Genomic DNA, 20,203 nt, shown 5'->3' with positions numbered 1-20,203 from the left:
CCAATCCCTTAGGGTTTTGAGATACATCACCTTTGCCTTCCAGGGTTTCCCTCCACAATTTCATTTTTCCTCCCCAGCTATTGCATTGAAGGCTAGACTGTAAGTTCTATACCACCTTTCAGACTGAAGGTCCCCAGGCAGAGGCTGGGCCCCCATCTTCCTATGTGTACCTCTTACATTCAGGGGTGGGTCAATCCCTTTTGTCTCTATGTGGATGATTTACCCATTGCCCTACCACTCAACTGGTTCCTGACCTCACTACTCACATTGTGTGCTCCCCAGCCAAGTCCTCTGTTACTGCTAAAACAGTCTACTTAAAGAATAGCATCATATCCTACATATTGATTCCAAGAACTTGTTTTCAGTCTTCATCCTCCCAGATGCCTCTGTGTCATTTGCACTCTTAACCCCTCACTATTCTCAAAACATTTTCCTTCCCTGACTTTCAAAGCACATGTGTTCTTACCCTGCCTGTCCGATGAGCTATCCTGTGGTACCCCTCCCTCTCTAGCATGGCCACTTCCCAAGGTTCTGCCCAGAGTCATCACCTGTCTTTCACATCCCAGTCTTTGGTGCACTCACCAATTCCTCTTGCAGCACACGGGGGAGAGGATGTCCTACAAGGGGTTCCCAGCCTAATCTTACTCTGCCTCAACATTTGAGCCAACCAGTTTGAAACCATACATTTGTCTTTCACTTCGTGTTCTCCCTCATCCTCTCTCTCCAACGTCATCAGAATTTCTATCTTATCCTTTTCTTTTTCACTGCTGCTCCTGCCTTATCAATTTATGCTGAGACGATTGAACCCTCAACTCTATTCCTTACTTCTTTTCTCTTCTACTCTTCACTCCCTATCAATACCACAGTGATCTTCTTCACACTTCCTCAGTGTATCTACCCCCAGCTGGGAGAAACCTGAACTTCTATCCGCTCTCTCCTCCTTGCTGAAGATGCTCATCGTTGTGTCTCTACTCTGTCACAAATGAGGAAATTTGCACTCAAGGGAATGCACTGGGATTTGATCCCAAAGCCTGCACTCCACCATGTCACACAACTTTGTTAACCAATGACCTACTGGTCTCTGTAGATGCCAAAAAATCCCATCTAGGGAAACTTCTGCTCATTTTCAGAGAAATGCCTCATCCTATCTCATCTTCATTCTATGATTCATGTCTCTTTTTCTGTCCAAAATATTTTTGTCTTTGCCCCCCATCTTCACCATCTTTCAAGTCCCAGTTGACAAGCTGTTCCAGTAGTAAGGGAACCAAACCAGAACAGATCTCTCTGTGAACTTTCATAGGTAGAACTTTTTATCTTCTCTTCACCACTTGTCACTCCTACCTTACTTCATAAGTACTCAGGCACAAATCAGGTACATACCACACTCTTTGCTACATTCACAATCTAATTTCTTGGGGGTGAGGCATGGTTCTTATCCTTGTATCTCCCATTCACCTAACAGCATGCTTTGGGCTGTTATTTGACAGTGTCCAAAGTTATTTGAACAATTCTTGTGGATGTTTCTTTGTGTGGAGGGTAATTTTCCCATGTTAACCTGCAAAGTCAAGGATGAGGGGCAACAGAGACTCAGGGTTGATTAAAAGTGTGAGCTTATGAGTCAACTTGCTTAGATTTCAGCCCCAGCACCACCATTTACAAATGTTTTATTTTATTTTGTTTTATATTTTATTTTTAAGATTTAACAAGTAACCCAGCCTCTTTGTTTGTCAGATTCCTCAGCTATGTGATGGGAATCACAATAGTTCCCCATTCAAACAATTATTATGAAGACTAAATGGATTAGAAATGTAAAGCATTTAGAATAGTTGAGCCACAGTAAACTCTCAACAAACTTGAGCTAAAAAGGAAGCACATAGAAGCACATAGCTCCCTAGAATCTGAATTCAGGCACTGATTGTTTTCAGCACCTAGCATAGTTCCTGATCCCTACCAGAGATTCACTAGATAACTGTTAGTCCAGCCAAATATTTTACCAATTAGAAAAATAAACAAGGACCAAAGGAGACTTAGGGGAAGTAATTGAAGATATTCAGGGAAGCTTGTCCTGACTCAGGCTCCCAGTCTGCCTCAAAAGCATTCATTGTCAATTCCCTATTTCCCAGATGTGAGAGCTAAAAATCAGAGAGAACGAGATACTTTCCAAGATCACGTGGCCAGAATGTACTGAGACTCATGAAAGAAACTACAACGTGGAGTACATCTCAGAACCAGTTTTGCCACATACCTATTAATTTAGCTCTTTCTTAAATAAAATAAAATCCCAAGACATTATATCTAATGTATAGGGTTGAAAAAACTAAACAGAGGATATAAAAACAATGACTATTCTCTTTCTTAGAATACAATGACTACAAATATAGTCATTACTACTAGTGAAAAGCTTTATCAAAGGCTCCTATGGTCTTTTCTAGCATCCAGGAAGCCTGACTTTTTAGTTAGGGGGTCTGTTTAATGTTGGAGACCAGACTAACTACCTGGGCTGTGAAAGACTTCAGCCATTTGTATTGAAAGCATACATGTGAACATTGTTAAAAAAAAAAAAAAAAAAAAAAAAAAGACATGACCAGGAATCCAGAAACAAGAGGAGTTCAAGGACATTGTGCTAATTCCGTTTAAACTTTCACCACATTTATAAGCCAAAATGGTATTAAAATGCGGAATAAAAATTAAGTGTCTGTGACTGCACAGCAATACATAAATCCAAGGTTGGAAAAAAGCATGCCAGTTGAGCAAGTGTTATTCAATAAACAACAGCATGTCTGCATAACAAAGAAAATATTTTACTAAACTTTAGTTTTTACCCAGGATTTCTTCAAGAAATGAGGTAAAAATGGACAATTCTTTATGGTCACTCTTTTGCAAGAAAAAAAATATGTTGCAAACACAACATATTTTCTTTTACAAACTTTGTGATAAACAACTTTTTATAGCAGAGGTTGTGAAAGCAAATATGTTGAAAATTGACCAAATCATCTTATGTGCATGTATGAATATGTAACAAAAAATCCCACTATTATGTATAATTGGTATGCATCAATAAAACATTTTTTAAATGTTGCATCTATAAAACAATCATAACTAATATCACACTTAATGTAGAACACTGAAATGACATTTCTCTAAGAAGGTATATAAAAAGAAAATAAACACTTGAAGAGATGATCATCATCATCAGCCATCAGAGGACTGCAAATCAAAACCACTAAGAGGTACTACTTCACACCCACCACAATGGCTATAACAAAAAAGGACAGGTAATACAAAGAGTGGGCCAGTATGTTGAGAAATGAGAACCCTCATGTAGTGTGGGAGAATGTATAGTGGTGCAACTGCTTTGTTCCTCAAGATGTCAGTCAGTTACCACGTGATCTAGTGATTCTACTCCAGGGTATATAACCAAGAGAAATGAAAACATAGTTCCACCTATAAACTCTTCACAAATGTTTATATTTACAGTTATTCTTAATAATCAAACAGTAGAAAGAACCACGGTGAATGCATGGATAAATGTGGTGTGTTCATACAATGGAATATTATCAGTAATAAGAGATATGAAGTACTGATTCATGCACAACATGGACAAACCTAGAAAACATTATGCTAGATAACTGAAACTAGTCACAAAAGGCCACATATTAGGGGGGTGAGAGTGGAACAAGAATGGAGGAAGGAGGGACTGTATAGAGGGAAAAGAGAGGTGGGAGGGGTGGGGGGAAGGAAAAAAAAATGGAATGAATCAAACATCATTACTCTATGTAAATTTATGAATATGCAAATGGTATGCATATACTCCATGTACAAACAGAAACAACATGTATCCCATTTGTTTACAATAAAAATAAATTTTTAAAAAAAAAGTGCTCTTAAAAAAAAAGATCTGTTTTAAAATGCTAGGAAGAGGAGAAGACTAAGTTGGCTGTCAACTTTAGGTTAATTCAATATGCCTGTGTGTATTATTTATTTAATAATAAATTTTATATTCTTGTCCATTTAAAAAAAAAAAAGGCCACATATTATATTATTTGATTTCCACGAAGTGTTCAGAAAAAAACAAATCACAAGAGATAGCATATTACTGGTCCTAGGGATTTTATGGGAGGATTGGGGCATGACTGCTATTAATATGGATATGGGGTTTATTTGAGTTATGTGTGAGATATGGGGTTTGGGGGAGATGATAAAAGTGGTATGAAGTTGATTGTGGTAATGATCATACAACTCTGTGAATATCCTAAAAACCATTGAATTGTATCTTTTAAATGGGTGAATTGTATAATATGTGGATTATATCTCAAAAAATCTGTTTTAAATAAGAAAGAAACATTTCCTTCATTTAAGAATGCATTAGAACTGGAATGATAGAAAATAGGCCCACCAAGTGCACCTTTGAGATTTTTTTTCCTGCTGCTAAGGATTTATGGTGTGAGGCAGGAAAGAAGGCCAAAAACTGTTTACTATTCAATAGAACTTACATTGACCACCTCAGTGGATTTCTGCAAAAGCCAAAGGAAGCTCATGGATGCCCAGTGACCCACTTGGAGTCTGTCATCCAGTGGGGTCCATGTTGGAACTACAGAAAACTTAGTCTGGTAAATTCATGGAATACTACCTTGATCTTCTCAGTCAGTTTTCCTGATGCATCCCCTCCTCCCAGGAGATGTTTTCTAAAAAGGGAGGAGCACTGAGGAAAATAGCAAAAGACCAGTCTGCCAGGAAGTATCCCTTCCTAAAGCATTATCTGGCTGGATGTGACAATCTCTGCTCAGTCAATAGGTGGTGAGCAAGAGGTGTGCCAGGGACCTTATAGCAGTTGGGTGAAGCCTGCGGCCTCCTTCTCTAAATAATATTTTAAATAAATACATACAATGAAATAAACAAAGGAAACCATTCATATTGAAATGTTATCAAAATGTCAGAAAAAAGCAAATATGTGATGTCAAATACTTCCCTGATCTAAGGACCACAAAATTTAAAAAACAGAGATCTAACTCTATTAGCCAGATAGAAGCCTCTAGGATGACATTTTATTGATGCATTTATGCTGTTAGACTCTCTTTTTGTTTTTTACATAGCACTTATTCACACCAGATTATGTTTTAATTAAAACTATAATACACATTGGAAAGGAATGCTCTTACGTTCAGAAACACCGTCCATTAAGACAATCCTTACAAGAAAGCCAAGAATCCAAAAAGTGTTATTTGAAAAACATCAAATGTGCTTTGACTCTTGGCAAACATTTCCTGTTGGATAAACTCAGGGCTCAAATGCATGTGGGACAGCAGACTTAAAACTGAAGCATGTGTCAAGAACTAATTTATCTAGCTAGGAGGATAAGAAAAGGGAACTATATATTTTAGTGTTATTTTACAAAAATATATTTTGACATATACTTTAAATGTATTAAATGTAAGAAATTCAACAATGAAAATATCTACCATAAAACTGTTCATATTTAGTGCTTGCTTTTAATTTTTTTTGAAAATTAGAAAGCTGAAAACTTTGTTAGCCCAATAAGTATACTGAATGAGTTATTCTTGATGTATTTATTGGAAATGGATAAAGGTGATGGAGATAGATTCACCTAATTTAGAAACCCCCACACACATATATATATAAAATTTATATTATATATATATATATATAAAATTTATATTATATATATATATATATAAAATCTCTAGGTTGAAACAATTTCTCCTTTCAGAAAGTAGACAATTTCTATTTTCCTTTGTATTTTTTATATTTTCTACAAAAAACATGTATTCATAGTAAGTAAAGATTACAATCCCTTTTCAAGAAGATAAAATTACTTCTGGGCAATTGAAAACTACTGGGTTCAAAGTAATGTTGTTAGTAATATACAGTCTAATGTTCACAGTTTCCTGTAGAACAGAAACTATTTTGTCTCACTCCTAGCTTTCTGCTTTCTACGTGTTTTGATAAGCTTCACTGGGAAACTGCTCCTGTTAGCTTAGGAAGCTCTGGGTCCTTGCATCCTCTGAGCTCAATGTGTCTCTTTCCCCAAACACATTTCACAAGAGGGCAAATGTTTATCCCATGGATTTAAACAGGCCATGGAGTATAGAGCTGCCCCAACTCACTTCTATATTATTATCAATTTACTATTCACTTGTTACATCTTGCAGTTTTGTTTTTTTTTTATTTGGTTTGAGTTCTGGAAGGTAAGGCAGTAAGAGAACCCCTTAGGATCCAGATATCTGGAGGAATTCTGTGGATGTCCTGGAGCAAGAGCTGGTATATATTTTTCTATAAGTAGATAATCAACATTACAGGTTTTGCAGGTCCTTCTGTCTCTGTTGTAATCACTCAATTCTTTTGTAGTGTAAAAGCAGCAGTACTGCAAAGTTCAATGCATTTGATTGTCCAGTGCCAAGTAACAAATCTCCCCATAACTTATTGATGGGAACCATCAATATTTGAGACTCCTTTTATCTAATCAAATTATTATTGAATAAATTCGAATGGAGCTAGCAGTTGCAAATGCTCATGCACCAGACTATGTATTTTCATCAACATCTGGCTATCAGGACCAAGGATGGTAGACCAGCACCTTCAGACCTTCTGCAGCTACACACAGGCTTGCAACATGGTTGACAGCTCTGATTGCACTGGCTGGGACACCTTGGTCAGAAGAGCCCTCAGGAGTAAAACCATTATGGACAACAGCTGTAAGGGAGGGGGCTTTATTGTAGGGCCAATGGTGGCCAACATTTGAGTCCATCACTCAGAAATCCCACTGCCACCCACAGCCTGGGGGTGACGAAGACTCCATATCACTCTGTGGGAAAGGAAAGGGAGTGGTTCCCCATTGGGAAAGCTTCAGACCCAACTCACTTCCATCCAGAGTCAGCCCACCCACCACGGGGGCTCCAAGGTGGAAGGAAGGACAGGGAAATATTCAGTCCACATCCAAATCATTGGAAATACTTCTCAGCCTGGGAGTGATTCAGAAGCCAGATCCCAAAGAGGCACTGGCAAAGGTTCCTCTTTGGGGTTTATTCTCCTGGAAGGAAATTTGGGACACAAAGCAAGATGCAGTTTTCCAAACTCCCTTAAAGAGCACTCCAGAGAAAAGGGACCCTGGAACACGTATGACCTGCAAGTCACTGTCAATGGGCAAGGATGTTGTTCCCCTTGGTATTGGTAATCACTTTTCTGTTTTTGATGACCAGCTGGCCACCAAAGGAACTATGGAGCCAGCAGCTGCAAAGGATAATTTTGGCAGCAGCATCCAGGGTACAAATTTAAAATTCCAGCTGTTTCTACTACAAGTAAGATAAACACAAACAGCTGAAAATTAGTAAATTCAGAACTTGATATGTGCCAAAGACACTTTATAATGCTCTGTTTTCTCACAGTGTACACTCTGCTGCTGCTGTCCTGTGATTTCAAGAACATTTTAATATTTTATCTTGCAATCTAAAAATTGTATGCCATTGAGGATTAATTAGTCCCTGAATTTGGGAAAAGTAATCATTGAAAACAAAATATTTGACTTTCTGTTTCTCAGAAAGTGTTTGTTGCTGCTTCCATTTCTGGCCCAGAATCTGTCTAGAGAACTTAGTATTTCATTCAAATGCATCAGTAATGACCACAAAGATGGGGACACCCTGCCCCAGAATGCCAATGATCTCTGCCTCTTGTGAACTGAGAGGCACCTCCCACTAGTAAGAGGACAGCCCTGCTATCATGCAGATTGAGGAAGAGAAGGAGGTCTACAAACCAAGACCAGGCAGTCTTGCCTCTCGATATGTGTTCCTAGATCAGCAGATTCCACCTCACTGGAAGCTTGTTAGAAATGCAGAATCTCTGGTTTCACCTCATATCTTCTGCATCAGAATCTGCTGGATGAAGAAATGTTAGGGGAAAGAGGCTTGGGAGATTTCCTACACATAGTCTCTACAATGACTGTGTTGGAAAAGGAGACAACTGGTCAACCCAATTGTCTTCGAGAGCTTCCTTCACAGGAAGCGGGTTCCTTCCATTGACTTCCACTGGATGATTGGTGATCCTCTCTAGGAGTATGACAAAGAAATGTTCAAGATATCAGCATCAGCTTTATGTCTTCTCTATTTCATATTCCCAGGTGTTGAATAATACACCATTCATCTTCTTGGAACTTGACAGAAAGGCAGATTCCTAGGCATCAATCCAGACCTTCTTTAATGAAAAATTCTGAGACCTGGGCCCAGGCATGTGCGTTGTAACCAACATTCCCGGTGTTGGTTCTCAAACACACAGATTTGAGAACCACTGGTTCATTGTGAACCATTCAGTGAAGTGGCCTCCAAGGCTCTGTCATATCCTTTCCACTCCATTTCTCCCTCCTGGCCTTTTTATTTTGGGTCTTGGCTCCACCAACACTTCCTTGGACTGGTAATCACAGATTCTACTCTCAGGGGCATAGGTGTCCCAAGCCTTGTCCTGAAAGGTTAGTAGAAATTTACATAAAAGCCAAGATAAATGGAATTTATAGAATTTTAGTGCAAAGACAGTAGCTACAACAAGCATCAATATCATGAAACTGAAAAACACCACAGGAGGAAAAAGAGAAAGATGAAGGAATCCCGCATACTGAAAGAAATAAGAGTTCATCACTCCAACCAGTGCCTGTCAACCTCTGGACTTCTTGTTAGGGGAGATAAGTAGATCTCCATTTGATTCTGCCACTGCAATCAGACTACCGTTCCATGCAGCCAAGTGTCAGCCTAGATGATATGAATTTGAACAATGTTCAAGTGTGCCTTCTTGGGTTGCCTTTTGTTCAATTAAAATCCTTTCAACTTCAAAGCCTGTCTCCTATTTTTAGTTAAACATCATCATTAAAATAGTATGTTTTATAAGTTTATTAGGTCACATCCCTTGAAACAGAAGTAAATAAACTATTTCTATAAAGTTACCAGCTAATAAATATTTTAGACTTTGCAGGTCATTTGTTCTCTGCCATTCTAGCATGAAATCTGTCATGTAAATGAACAAATGTGCCAAATTCCAATGAAATTTTGTTTATGCACTGTGACATTTTTATCGTTTTCACTTACCATGGAATACTTTTATTCATTTCATTTTTTCCAAGCATTAAAAAAATGTAAAAATTATTTTTATTGGCTCATAGGCTGTATAAAAACAGGCAGTGTGACAGATTGGGCCTGCAGGCCACAGTTTTCCAATTCCTGACTCATATATATTTTAAAAAGAAACAATCCCATAGGGCACAGCCCTTGTTTATGAAAGCTTACTCTAAAGAAGATAGGAAGACAAACAGAATATCCAATAACTAATTAACTTATTATTCAAATGCAAGAGGAGCCCTCCAGCTCTTATTTTGGCCCACTATGGATGTATTTATCACTATTAAGCAATTCTGGTGGGTGAAAGAAGGAAGAGGGATGAAAGAGAAGCTATAGAAGGCAAGGAAAGGTTAAGGCCACAAGATTTATACTGTAACAAGAGAGAAATACTGTTCTATTCTTTCAGTTAAAAGGGGAAAAATCTTCTATGTGGCTCCCAATAGAACCTCAGATATCAAAAAGCACAAATCTTGCCTGAAACCCACCTCATTGGGTATGTGGAATCCTTCATCATGCAACTTCCAGAAGGTTGTGAGACTATATTTGGCATCCCTCCACATGCTGAACTAACCACCTCCAGAGTAGGACAATCCCTTTCACTTTTGCAGAGTTAACCAGAGCAGTCTTTTCTGCTATCAAACATATCTCCATCTCACAAATTAGTACATAAAATGCTGGCATGTGGGCACTACAGTTGCTGGTCCTTGCAAACACTACACTAATGCATACACCATTGGGTACACAGTTGTTCTAACTGCTCCTCAGTGAGCACTTCATTACTGTATTTTTAAAAACCTTTAAAAATATCTATCATTTACAGTGACAATGTAGTATTTTCTGTGATAGCATTTGTCTGAGTTTCCTTTCTTATTGCTAACTACCATTGATTACTGGTTTTAAAACAGCACGAATTTATTACCTTAGAGTTCTGGAGGTGAGGAGTCCAAAAATTGAGGTGTTATCAGGGATTCATTTCTTTTAAGGAATCTAGGGGAGAATTCTATTCCTTATCTGTATCAAAAGTTATCTGTATTTCTTGACTTGAGAGTCCTATTCCTTCTTCAAAACCAGTAACTTCCGTAGCAACTTCAAATCCCTCTCTCCCCTTTATTCCCCTTATGTCTTCTCTTCCTATGATTTGTCTGCCTACCTGTTCCCATCATTCAGAACTATGTGATTGCTTTGAGCCCACTAGATGAAGACCCTGGGGCAAAAAGACAAAAAAAAAAAAAAAAAAAAAAAAAAAATTAAAAACAAAATCAAGGCAAAAATCCTTTGTGCTCAAATGACAGAATTGCCCTAAATTTCTGGTGTAACACATTAACACATGAAGAGTTTGGATTCCATTTTGCAAAATTGCAAATGAAGCACATTAAAACTATCATCATCTCTTTCTGAACCAAATCTACTATTTCCACTTAAAAGCTCCATTTCTGAATTTCCAGAAATTCCTTGAAGCTCAAACTTAAAACTCTTAATACTGTCTTCCGATTGCTGGGGTAGATGGCATTGATGATATAATAGTTCTTCTTTATCAGTGAATATCTGGGCCAGTTGTATTTCTGGTATCCCTCTCACCATGGCAGAACATCTGTTATTCTCTGTAATCTAAAAAAATCACCTGGATTTAGCAGGAAGAGCTATAAGAACTCTGATTCTCTTGAGTTGATTGGTGATGAAGAAAAGTTCTTTGAAAGAATCACCTTTCTTAGACAACCTCACAGTATTTTCCCCCCCTAATGAGTAGAATGAGGTAGAAGGAAAAACAGAAAAAAAATGTGTGTGTGCATGCATGCATGCATGCGTGTGCATTGACCCTGTCAAAGTTAGTTTACAGTATCCTTCCTCTACAAATCACAGAGCAACCCCTTGGACACATCAAGATGGGTGGTCTGATCCCAGCTGTTCATGGCCCACACAGTGATTGGGAGTTTTTTAATTGGTCACTTTCAGTTTCATCCCCCTAGCAATTAGTGTCCTTGTAAGAGAGCCACCTCTTCCAGCCAAACCACCATTGAAAAGATGGAAACATCATCTTCCATGAAAGCACACATCTTAAACTCTCTTATAATTTGGAACAGAATATGTAAAAATCTGTTGTCAGTGGCTCCTTCAATTTCAGAGTGGGCAGGGAAGCAGTACTGCCAAATATAACACAATGTTTATGGTGAAAAGAAATGATTAGAAGCAGGAAAACACCACAGGGAATAACAATCCTTCATTTTTTTTGCAGGAATTTTATTTACTTTAGAAATCTAATGGAAGGAAAAGAAAATTTCTGTTATCAGAAGTATCACCTAGCAAGGCTTCTGGGAATAAAAGTATCGGCATCAAATATTATTCAAAGGAAATGTGTTTTTTTAGGATTTTGCCACCCAGATTTGCATCCCTTTAAAATAATGTGCTATATGTAGCACAATGCCTATGAACCTGAGCCAGACAGGGATTTATGTTAGCCTCAAAGTTTTATATCAGCAGTGTGGGCATCTAAGTACTGAACTTTCTGATAAAATGGGTGTGTGCATGGAGTTCATTGGCAGTGGTGACCTTGGAGCTCATTCTTCCTCAGATTCTTCATTTTAGCAATGTCTACAATGTCATTTTTTTTTTTTTCCAGTACTGGTGACACCCAGGCTAGCCAAAATCATGTTACTATGCTGTTTTACTCCAAGGCAAATAACAAAGTTCCCTTTGAAGACAATAAAAAAAAATAGTCCATATGCCTAACAACTGGACATATTTTAGAAAGCATATTTTCAGCAACATATGGAAACCCTTTTCTTGGATAAGTTATAAAATATAAAACATGCAAGCAATTATTTTGTAGATGTCTCTAACGGAACATTCTAGAATTCCTGCCATATTTCCTGTGCCAACATTTATACTTAACATTTATTGAACCTTTGTTCTGTATCAGTTTTTATTCATTCATTCCATTTTCTGACTACATGCTTTGTGCCAGGTGCCATATAGAGTACATTGCATATATCATCTCACTGAATCCTCATAACTAACAAGTATACAAATTATTTTTATTATCTTTGTTTTATAGAAGATGAAACCAAACTTAGGCAGGTTAACCTGGCTAAGGTCACCAGGCATCTGCAAAACCAGGATTTAATTGCAGGTCTTACAACCTTAACATCTAGCATGTAACCATATGTTCACCCCTGAAATTAGTTAAGCAAAAGGAAATAAATCAAAAGAAGTATGTGCTTGTTCTATTGTTGTATTTTTATACACAGCAAGCATTTGTCTCTGAGTCCTATTAATCCTTCATTAAGACAATCTTGTGAATTGTTATTTTAGATAGACATGGACAATCATTAAGACAATCTTGTGAATTGTTATTTTAGATAGACATGTTATTTTAGATAGACATAGCTAATGTACTCATCATTATCCCAAAACAGAAACACCCAGGTGTCTTGGTTGATTGTATGTTGCCATAACAAAATACTTGAGGCTGGATAAATTATAAAGAAAAGAGGTTTATTTATCTAACAATTCTGCCAATTGAAGAGCATGACACAAGCAGGTACATGGCTTCTGATGAGGGACTTGTGGCATGCGACACTTGGCAAGAATATGTGAGGGCATGCATGGGACAGAACAAAACATGTAAGGTAATCTTGTTTTATAACAAACCAAGACCCAACTCACTCCCTTGAGATGGGCATTGATCCCTTTCCAAGAGTGATGCCCTCATGACCTAATCACCTCCCACTGGATTGCATTTCTTAAAGATTCTACCACCTCTGAATACTATTACATTGGGGATCAAGTTTCCAGCACATGAACCTTTGGAAGGTGAACCAGATCTTAACCATAGCAGCAGGTTTTTATCAATAGAAAAATGGATGCACAAATAGTAAAATACTGAATTCTACTCAGCAATTAAAGAGTGAACACAGATGAATCTCAAAAGCGTGCATTGAGTGAAAACAGCTTTACACCAAAGAGAGTGTTCTGCCAGATTCTGTCTATATGAAGTTTTTAAAAGTAAGAAAAAAGTTGGTCAAAAAAGTGATTAGGAAGTTGGGAAGAGGAACTGTCCAAATAGACTGAGAAGGGGGATAAGGAATTGTCTGATTTCTGCCTCATGAACCCTCCATCCAGTTAAACTGCATGATCACTCTTTCCTGAGAACATGTTACTGGTGCATTTTAATTAAACATAGTAACTGAATTGTTATGGTTTGAATATGATGTGTCCCCCAAAAGTTCACATGTGAGATGATGCAGGAAGGTTCAGGGGAGAAATGATTAACCTAATCAGTGAATTAAACCCTGATGGGATTAATTGAAGCAATAAGGTGTGGCTGGAGGACATTGGGATTGGGGAGTGGCTTTGGGGTATATATTTTGCATCTGCAGAGTAGAGATTCTCTCTACTTCCTGATGATGTGAGCTGCTTCCCTCTGCCACATTCTTCCACCATGATGTTCAGCCTCACCTGAGCCCTGAGGAATGGAGCCAGCCTTCTATGAACTAGAACCTCTGAAACTGTGAGCCCTCAAATAAACCTTTCCTCCTCTAGAATTGTGCTGGTCAGATCATTTAGTCACAGCAGTGATATAGCTGACTAAAACATGAATTCATTATTCCATATAAAAATTCACATGCACATAAAAATTTGATCAATTTCATTCCCCATATCTTCTATTTCCCTTCCTTCCTCCATTCCTATGATCTACTTGCTTCACTGCATTTATTTCCTTTCTATTATTATGATTATTATTTTAATTAGTGCACTACAATTATATATAAAAGTGAGATTCATTGTGGTGTGTTCATACATGAACGCAACATAATTTGATAGATTTTGTTTCTCAGTACTTCCCATACCCTTCCCTCTTCCCTCTCTCCACCTCCTTCCTTTACTCTGTTGGTTTCCATTAGAGTTTCTTGAGACCTATTTTTATTTCATTTTTCCTCTTTCTAGTTCTCATATGTAGTTATGAAAGAAAACATTTGACCCTCAACTTTCTAAATCTGACTTATTTCACTTGGCTTGATGTTCTCCCGTTCCATTCATATACCAGAAAATGCCATAGTGTCATTCTTTTTTTTTTTTTCAAGCATATTAAGCAGGTTTTATTTAAAGGTAATAATACAGACTTCTCCGGGAGGAAGAAGGGGGCCATGGCTGATGTTCTAAAGTCCCCAGAAGTGATTGCACCCTACATCTTTTATAGGTTAAGGTCTCTTTTGTTCTCCACTTCTCTCCCCCCTTATCTCTCCTTCCTGCCTACATGACTAGGCCTGATTTTGCATAAAGTTAAAAGTCATGGGCAGGGGGAGGGTCCAGGTGATTCAGGCAGGTAAGGGCCCAGGAGCATTAATTAGCAGCTCCTTGCTTGCTGTCCTTGATAAAGGCAGGTAAATTTGGTAATCAATGGGCTCCAGAGATCCTTGACATTCCATTCTTCCAGGGGCAGTCTCCAACTTCCAGAGGCAGATGGCTTCATGGCTTCATTTCCTCGTTTTGACCCGATCCCCTATTTCTACACTAACTACCTGTCCTTAATTCTGGCTTCATTCCCCCCTTTTGCCTTAGGAATTCCTTACTGCTGTAAGGAAAAGGGGGTACCGACCATTCTGGCTGCTTTGAAGCTGGAAGCGGGCAGCGACGGGCAAGCAGTTTGGAGTTCCCTTTTAAAAATCAGGTCAATCAAGGAGTCCAAGGTAGAAGTCTTGTTGGGGAAGAGCAGGTTGTAAAGTCATCTGGGGGTGGGTGCTTCATTACAGACAAGTTTAATCTGGAGAACAGCAGCTTGATAAATTCCCTGCTTTAAAAACTTGTATAACCTCGGCGTAAATCTTGGGGGACCTCCAAATCTGATACCGCTGTTTAACAGTGACGAGTTCTGCTCCTTCTAATGTTGAAGTTTGAAAACTAGAGAAGCACGCCAAGGCAATATATTAAGCAGGTTTTATTTAAAGGTAATAATACATACTTCTCCTGGGAGGAAGAAGGGGGCCATAGCTGATGTTCTAAAGTCCCCAGTTTCATTCTTCTTCATGGTGAGTAAAACTCCATTGTGTCTATGCAGCACATTTTCCTTATCTGTTCATCTGTTTCCTTTTCTGTTGATGGGCACCTTGACTGGTTCTATAACTTGGCTATTGTGAATTGCACTGCTGTAAACATTGGTAAGCAAGTATCACTATCATATGCTCATTTTAGCTCTTTTGGGTAAATATCAAGAAGTTGGAGAACTGGTGGCTCCATTCCTAGCCTTTTTATGAATCTCCACTTTCCAAAGTGGTTGTATTAATTTGTAGTCCCACCAACAATGTGTAAATGTACCTTTTCCCTACATCCTTAACAGAAGTTCTTGTTATGTGTATTCTTGATTGCCATTCTCACTGGAGTGAAATGAAATCTGTGTAGTTTTTGTTGTTGTTGCTAAAGCTGTTGAACATTTTTCATATATTTGTTGGTCACTTGTATTTCTTCTTTGGAGAAATATTTGTTTAAGTCATTTGCCCATTTGTTGATTGCATTATTTGTTTTTTGTTGTTATTATGAAGTTTAGTTCTTTATATATTCTAGATAGTATTTCCCTCTCAGAAGAGTAGTTGGAAAAATTTTTCTCCCCTTCTGTAGGCTCTTTCTTCATGCTCTGATTTATTTCCTTTGCTCTGCAAACCCTTTTAAATTAAATATGGCCCACAGTCCCTCTCCACCTATTCTTTCCCTTAATAATCCATGCATGGCCACTTCCCACTTTGGAACTCCTGATGTCCACCTCCCTATCTATTTCTGCCCATCTCAGGATGATTTACCTGCCCTTCCTGTTCACGAGTATGCTTATTCATCTTATATTTTGCATACTTTTCTTCTCATCCACCAGCACCAAATCCAAACCACCAACTCCTTCACCCCAATCTCTACATCCTTGTCCCTTCCCTTCATTGTCCCTATCCCTGTATTTATTTCATTATTTATTATAAGCAATCATACACACACATTCATGTGTATATATGTATAGATAGGTATGTGTATACACACACATTTAGATGTGTGTATGTGTGCACACGTATCTGTAATGATCATTAGAGAGTCTCCTTGACTTATTATGGGGTTATTTCCTAATAAACCCATCATAAGCTGAAAACATTGTAAGTCAAAAAAAAATCCAACCTAGCCAACAACATAATTCAACCGAGCTTACCTTAGACATGCTCAAGACGACTCTCAGGTCAACCCAGAGTTGGGCAAGTCATCTAACACAAAGTTTCATTACTAATAAAGTACTGAATACCTCATGCACATACACACAAATAGATGTTTTGTAGACATGGCAGGATAGGAAAACCTGAAATACAATATCCAAAAAGTGCCAGCAACATAGTACAATGAAGTGTAAAATTTGGGTGCTTTCCCCTTGTGACAGGGGTCTCACTTCTACAACCCAGTATTATTAAAAAGGATCACTTCATGTATAGAGAGGCTGGGCAAATATTAAAATCTTCAGAACAACTCATACCTTGCTGGTGGGACTGCAGATTGGTGCAACCATTCTAGAAAGCAGTATGATGATTCCTCAGAAAACTTGGAATGGAGCAACCATTTGAGCCAGTTATCCCACTCCTTGATATACACCAGAAGGACATAAAATCAGCATACTTTAGTGATATGACCACATCAATGTTTATAGCAGTTCAATTCACAATAGCCAAACTATGGAACCAAACTCAGTGCCCTTCAACAGATGAATGGATAAATAAAATGTGGTATACACAATGGAATATTATTCAGTCATAAAGAAGAATAAAATTATGGAATTTGTTGGTAAATGAAGATTATTATGCTAAGTGAAATAAGTCAATCCCAAAAGATCAAAGACTGAATGTCCTCTCTGATATGTATATGCTAACACACAATAAGGCGGGAGGGCAGGGAGTTTGTTGAATTGGACAAAGGGGAATGAAGGGAAGGGAGGGAGATGGGAATGGGAAAGACAAGAATGAATCAGATATAACTTTCCAAAGTTCACATATGAACACTACCAGCGTAACTCCACATCATGTTCAACCACAAGAATGGAAAGTTTTACTTCATATATGTATAATATGTCAAAATACATGCTATGTCATGTATAACTAAAAAGAACAAATAATAATTTTTTTTTAAATCTTCAATACAGTGTATCACTTCTGTATCATTGCAAAGTCCAAAATTATAGGCAGAATCACCTTTAAGTCTGGAACCATCTGTAATTATTTTCTTTATTTAGCCCTCTGTCAGCTCCAGAGGGCAGATGTCAGGTCTATTTTATTCACTTATGCTCAGACTTAACACAACAACCAGCACATATCTTGAACTCATTCACCTGTCTGAATGAACAACTGTTTCTTTTTTGATATTAATTTGTTAAATTCATTATGCCAACAATATTGCTATTTGACACAAAAATCTATATACAATAGCTTCAATTTGCTATAATGGGTAATTGTTTCTGTTGAGATCAGTTTGTTCTTGCTCTTACCTATTCAAAACTCAAGCTTAACAGTCAAGCCCAAGTTTCAGCATTGTTTTAAAAATTAATTCTGTTCTTTTTTCCGCTCCTCTTGTACTTCTGCCTTGTTTTAACAAATCTGTAAGCTGTCTGAAAGCTGCAACCACATCTTATACCATTTTGCAATAATTTATACTCTGCAGGAAATTAATGAACAACCGTTGAGTCATTTGTTTCTGTTTAGAAGAAGATTCTCAATGGTTTGGGAGTTACAACGTCCAAAGTGTCTATGAGCTGCTAACCCTTGCATTTTCTGGTACCCAAGTACCAATTTTCCAAGTTGTAGGGCCCTTTTAGTGATGAGGAAGGTGCTGAGGTCTTAGAAACTAATAGAAAGGAAGGCTCACAGAGATCAAGGTGGCCTGGACAGCTGGTGCTGAGAGAGCAGAAGCTGAGTAGTAGGATGTGCAAAGAGAGACATGCAGCCTGGGAAGTTCCAGTCAATCAGGGGCAGGTACCAGGTTGCTGGAGGTGGACCTTGAGTTGAACTCTCATCAGCTGACTTGAATATAAAATTGCATTCCATTTAGCCACTGGCATGCAGTTTAAAATCCCTAGATGGGCCTGGTGATGTAGATCAGCCATGGAGTGCTGGCCTGGCATGCACAAGGCTCTGTGTTCCATCCCCAGAAACACACACACCACACACACACACACACACACACACACACACACAAACACAAATTCATTGATATATTTCAATCTGATTTACTTTGCAGCCTCTCTCTCTCTCTCTCTCTCTCTCTCTCTCTCTCTCTCTCACACACACACACACACACACACACACACACACACACACATTCATATTTGCACCCTTTCACCCTCTCCCAAACCGCTGACCTAGTCCTGTATCTACTTCTCTGTTTTTAAAGTGACTTTTAACAAATTTCACTCGGTGAAATGAAACTCTTAAAAGGTTACAACTTTCTCTGCCTTCCATTCTTACGATTTGGGGTAAAGAATGGTCATGTCATTGAGTGACACAATTCATGCTGTACATTGCAAAATAAGCAGAAGTAATCGTATTTTTCCTTACGTCATTCTTGCGTTGACATTTAGAGAGTGGCAAGCTTTGAATTAGAGCAAGATCCTGTGGAGCCAGATGGACTTTAGTTTACATTTTACTTCTGACACTAGTTTGCTGTATGATCTTTGACAAATTTAAGCCCCAATTTCTTCAGCTGTAATTCAGGTACGTACATAATAAATCTTGAAGAAAGACACTTAGCACAATTCTAGGCCCAGAGAATGTGCTTAAGCAATTATTGTTATTCCTAGCTCTGCTTATATAATAGTAAAGCACTCAAGTCTCAGGTTCTCCTTTCAAATGGAGGATAAAATCTATATGGAGTTAGAGATTTCTTCTTCAAACCCCTCTGTAAAGGCCTCCTTATTGCAAGGCAAGGGTGGGAGGACACTCTCAGTCCTCTCTGTGCCCTTTCCCCTTACCCCTCTTTCCAACCTCTGAGTCCATAGTGTGCTGGAGTCTTTAATTTGGGGCTCCTTCAATAGTTGAGGCAACCCCAACTTGACCCCAACTGGTATACTACAGTTTCATGGAGGAAAGAAACAGGAGGAGTCAGCATTTCCTCTGGGTTCAGACTCTTGTCTGCAGCATCACAGCAAGTGAATAAAGACTTCACTGTTATTTTCACTTGACTTACTGTTGCTTTAGTCAGCTGCTCTAACACCTAAAGAGCTCAACTCTCTCTTTCTGTAGCTCCCCTGAACTCCTGACACCCAAAACAGGAATCAAAAGTCAAGAGTGAAATACACTTACAATTAAAAACAGCTGTTTTATGAAAATACAAGCCATTGACTGGGAGAAAATATTTGCAAAATATCAATCTGATAAAGGACTGGAGTCCAAAATACACAAAGAACTCCTAAAGCTCAACAATATGAAAACAAACAACCCAGTTAAAGACTGGGCCAAAGATCTTAACAGACAAGACACCTCAGCAAAGAGAATAGGCAGATGGTAAAGAATTATATGAGCATCATATGTCATTATGAAATTACAAATTAAAGCAACGAGGAGATACCACTACACACCTATTGGAATGCCTAAAATTTAAAACACTGATGACCCCAAATGCTGGTGAGGATGTGGAACCATGAGAGCTCTCATTCACTGCAGGTAGGTATGCAAAATGATACAGATACTTTGAAAGACAGTCTGGTAGTTCCTTATAAAGCTAAATATACTTTTACCATATGCTATGGTGTGGGTCTAAAAGATACCCCCTCAAGAGCTCATGTGTGAAGCAATGCAGGAATGTTCAGTAGTGAAGTAATTAGATGATGATAGATGTAACCTCATCAGTGGATTAATCCATTTGGCGAAATAATAATTTGAATGGACTACTGGTAACTGTAGGCAGATAGGGAGTGACTGCAGGAAGTAGGTCACTAGGGTGTGCCCTTGGGGATTATATCTTGTCCCTGGTTTCTCATGCTCTCTCTCTCTCTCTCTCTCTCTGCTTCCTGGTTGCCATGGGATGAGTAGTTTTCCTCTGCTACACCCTTCCACCATGAGGTTCTGCCTTACTGTAGGCCC

At 38.3% G+C, this 20,203-nt stretch overlaps 1 long non-coding RNA gene across 1 annotated transcript; it reads right to left on the bottom strand.

Moving 5' to 3' along the window:
- Nucleotides 1–11,735: 11,735 nt before the first annotated feature.
- On the bottom strand, nt 11,736–14,249 carry LOC306651658. The gene is made up of 2 exons (XR_013761174.1): nt 12,438–14,249; nt 11,736–12,390 (listed from the first exon to the last, which is right to left on the bottom strand). It is a non-coding gene; the product is annotated as an uncharacterized lncRNA (long non-coding RNA).
- Between the last annotated feature and the right edge of the window lie 5,954 nt (nt 14,250–20,203).

This window comes from Sciurus vulgaris (genome assembly GCF_902686455.1).
Source record: "Sciurus vulgaris genome assembly, chromosome: 2".
Lineage (NCBI taxonomy): Eukaryota > Metazoa > Chordata > Mammalia > Rodentia > Sciuridae > Sciurus > Sciurus vulgaris.
Note: the sequence above shows the minus strand (reverse complement) of the source record. Positions and strands in the feature narration are given on the sequence as shown.